The 4,405-nt window shown below is 45.8% G+C and overlaps 1 pseudogene; it reads left to right on the top strand.

The window, feature by feature from the left end:
• The first annotated feature begins 1,110 nt into the window (after nucleotides 1-1,110).
• LOC146816845 (U2 spliceosomal RNA) lies at nucleotides 1,111-1,282 on the top strand (annotated as a pseudogene).
• Nucleotides 1,283-4,405: the final 3,123 nt, after the last annotated feature.

Genomic DNA, 4,405 nt, shown 5'->3' with positions numbered 1-4,405 from the left:
AAAGATAAGAGCCACGCCAGCTTTCTGATGGCACACTTCTTCCTGTTGCCAACGTGGAGGCGCCTCGGATGGGCAGAGTGGGTGAGCGCCGTACTGTACAACTGGGAGACCCCGTGGTTCTACAAGGAAGTGGAAAAGTTTGTTAGAGAGTATGGTTTGGTGGCAGCCCGCCCCGCCATGTGGACTTCAAAACTTGTCCAACGCCTGATACGTGCAAGAGAGATCAGTGAGCCGATCGGCGCCCTCCCCTCAGCCACAGCAGACCAAGTGTGGGGAAACGTTGCATCCAAGCGCCTGACGAACCAGTACAATGACATCGCCTGGATGGCCATCCAAGGAGGACTTCCCGTGAAAGCCTTCATGCACGCAAGGGGACTCAACCGATACAAGTCCTGCCCGAGAGGGTGCACCGTGGACGAGACGACATACCATCTCTTCTGGGAGTGCACGTGCGCAGAACCTGCTGAAGGTCCTAGGCACAGAGCTTAGGGCCTGGATACCTACGACCTGCATCACTGCAGACTCTGATGTATGGACTGCTCCCAAGGACACATGCACTAGGGGACCTCCAGGGCTGCTGGAGACTCCTGTGCTGTTTTAAAGATGTTCTTTTGTTTTTCAGAAACCGCCTGGTAGTAGGGAAAAAGGGGACATCGACCCTGGTATGCCGTAAGATGATCCACAGCCTCCTGCGCAACTACGCAGCACTGCACGGATCAGATGGGGACAGCGATGACGAAACCCGAGGACCCAAAGGGTTCCCCTTGTACCCTTACAAGGGGGGGCTGGAAAGGCTCAGGCAACGACGGTGACGACAGCAGACCCCAAAGGGGTCCCCGAACCCTTAACAGGAGTGGAGGCCCTGGAGGGGCCACTAACCTGTTTCTTTTCTTTCTTCCCTTCAATCCAGGAACCAGTTTGGCGACGGGAGTGAGGAGAGGGGGGATGAAGACAGGTGGAGTAAATGTAATAAATTACTGTTTGTATTTGACTAACGTGACCTTTTCCATTCATGGATTAAAGGTCAATGGGATAGCTTGCGCACTTGTTGCCAAGTTTGTTACCAACGACTGACGAATAAATAGGGTGTTGTGGAAGGTGACGATTGATGTATCTGAACCAGAAACGACGCCCAGACAAAGAAAAAATAAAATCTGTTCTTATCAGTTTAATATCTGATACGTTCTCTATCTGGGGACCATATATTAAATTGATTTGCTTGCTCTGTGTACTCCACGCATCAACCTGGTATTGCAGTACCTCCAGGAATGGTGCACTTCCACACCAGGTGAAAACAATGCTGTTGAAAGATAGATGAGAAAACTAAAATAGAGCTTCACTACCAAACCCAGTAAAGTGGCGCTACTGTGTTTGCGTGAGAATAAACCACCCTGGTCACCGTGTCTGGCTTTATTTATTTTATTTATCTGCCGCAAACGCGCTTTATTTATATATTTTTCACGTTTTCTGGAACTTTTTTTTTATTTCCTTCTCCATCCAGACGCTGCACTTTGGAAGAGAAAAATGTCAGAAGGAGACTGCTTTTCCAGCAACAGAGTTTCATTCGTTTTTGGATCCATTTCACTGGGGAACGAATGGAGGAAGTTTTCCAGCACGTCAGTAGAATCGAGGTAGAGACGGGGAGAGAGGGAGAGGGAGAGGGAGAGGGAGAGGGAGAGGGAGAGAGAGAGAGAGAGAGATGGACACTGCCCTTGGCTTCTCTGAGCAAAGAAGAAAAATATAGAGTCCTTTTCCTTCTTTGCCCGCCCCACCCGTTCCATGAAAGGCCAAGCCTTATTTATAGGCCTTTGGCTACAGGGGAGCAGTGTCCTGGGCAGGCGAGGGCGAGGTGCCGGCCACTTCCTGTCAGGGAGCTGTCCAGGGCACCCTGGCCTGATTCCCAGCACCCACCAGCTGCCAGGTAGTGAGTAAAGAACATTGAGAATCAAAATATCTCTTTTGAACGTTCTGTTTGATGAATACATTTTTCTTCAGCGTAACTTTGTCCTGACAAGCCAAACATGAAGTATCATCCTTCTTGATAAGACCAGTTATCAAGTTAGGACAAATGTTACCATTTGGATTTCATTTTTTAAGCAGTCTGAAAGGAGAAATACCCGTTGTGGAGTGAGGAGTGACCAAATAGGACCAAATTTTCTTTCTTAAAAATAATTCAACAGGAAGGTTACAAGCTAAAGCTGATTGAAACCCTCCTTTAAAAATCTGTTCATTCTTTCAATGAGTCCATTCGATGATGGAGAGTAGAGAGCCACTTTTAGATGTTTGACATCATGAGCTTTGAAGAAATCTTGTATGATTATTGAGCAAAAATGCGAACCATTATCTGTAACAACCTCTTTAGGAGAACCTTCTGATTGAAAAACTCTGTTCAAGAATTTTATAACAGCAATGGAATTAGGAGAATCACAAAAATCAAAATCGACCCATTTTGAGTGATAGTCAATGAGCGAAATGATGTAGCGTTCACTGCTGGGAAGAAGATTGAACGGGCCAGCAAAGTCCATAGCAATCTTTACCCATGCCTCCTCAGGTACAGGTACAGGGTGAAGAGGGAGTTTGCTGATCTTCCAATGCTTATCAGAAAGTAAACAAGTTTCACATGCATCAATCCACTGAGTGACATCTCTGTCCAAAGCAGGCCACCAAAAATGTTCCTTAAGTTTTCTACAAGTTGCTCCAACTCCTAGATGTCCATCATGAGCAGATTCAATTAATTTACTTCGAATAGAAGAAGGAGGAATACATTGGTCACCACGCATCAAAATTTCATTAACAATAGAAAGGTCATCTGAAACTTGAGCATATGACTTTAATGAAGCAGGAAGGGAACGTTCTCTGGGCCAGCCAGAAATAATCATATTCCTGACTGCTTGTAAAATTTGGTCATTATCATATGCCTGAAGCCAATCAGATTGTGACAATGCGGGAAAAGTGGACAAAGAGTCATTAATAGATGCCACTACACATTCTACTTCATCAAATTTTGGGTCAGGAAGATCATCTTTTAAGGGAAGTCTAGAAAGACAATCCGCTCTGACATTGAGACCACCAGAAATATGTTGAATAGTGAAATTATATTCATGTAGTCTGGAAAGGATGCGTACTAATCTAGCAGAGGCTTTACCAGTACCATTTCCGTTGAGAAGATGCAATAGGGGTTTATGATCACTTAACAGTATAAAATGGCACCCCCAAATAAAACTTTTTACCTTTTCAACGGCCCAGGAGAAGGCAAGTGCCTCTCTCTCTATGGTGCTGTAATTTCTTTCAGCAGAAGAGAGAGACCTAGAGGCGAAACCTATAGTGTTCTCTTTTGCACCAAACCATTGATATAAAACAGCTCCCAAACCCAATTGACTTGCGTCAACTGAAATGTGGCATTTGACCCCAGGGGTGAATGAGGATAAAACTGGGGAATTAGAGATAACCTTTTTGATTAAATTGAAGGAAGTATCCAATTCCTGAGACCAAATAAATTTCTCATTTTTCTTTAGAAGATTACGTAATGGTTGTACTATTTGAGAATAAGCTTGAATGAACCTTGAGTAATATTCCGTCATGCCTAAGAAGGATTTAAGCGTTACAACAAACAAATGATGGACAAAATGCTGACAATGCATACATTCTCCCCCAGTCAAGAGATCTGGGTTAAATCCATCGTTCTTTTGCCCACTACACCACCCCAGTTTAGACATGGCCATATGCAAATCAGTCTTGACCCTATGCCTCATGGGAACAGTCCAGCCCGAACTGCCAAGCCATGTCTTCCCTGGACCGGAATCAAGCATCCTAGGACCGGTTTCTGGCTATCAGCCGTCATCAGCCAGGATAGCTTGACTCCAGTGGCGTAGGGAGCACGGGTCCCACGTCTGGGAATACCCATCCCACTTAGGGCGAAAAGCGTTACAACAAACAAATGATGGACGGAATGCTGACAATGCATACATTCTCCCCCAGTCAAGAGATCTGGGTTAAATCCATCGTTCTTTTGCTCACTACACCACCCCATTTTAGACATGGCCATATGCAAATCAGTCTTGACCCTGTGCCTCATGGGAACAGTCCAGCCCGAACTGCCAAGCCATGTCTTCCCTGGACCGGAATCAAGCATCCTAGGACCGGTTTCTGGCTATCAGCCGTCATTAGCCAGGATAGCTTGACTCCAGTGGCGTAGTGAGCACGGGTCCCACGTCTGGGAATACCCATCCCACTTAGGGCGAAAAGCGTTACAACAAACAAATGATGGACGGAATGCTGACAATGCATACATTCTCCCCCATTCAAGAGATCTGGGTTAAATCCATCGTTCTTATGCCCACTACACCACCCCAGTTTAGACATGGCCATATGCAAATCAGTCTTGACCCTGTGCCTCATGGGAACA

Source organism: Triturus cristatus, chromosome 6 (genome assembly GCF_964204655.1).
Source record: "Triturus cristatus chromosome 6, aTriCri1.1, whole genome shotgun sequence".
NCBI classification, from domain to species: Eukaryota; Metazoa; Chordata; class Amphibia; order Caudata; family Salamandridae; genus Triturus; species Triturus cristatus.
Note: the sequence above shows the minus strand (reverse complement) of the source record. Positions and strands in the feature narration are given on the sequence as shown.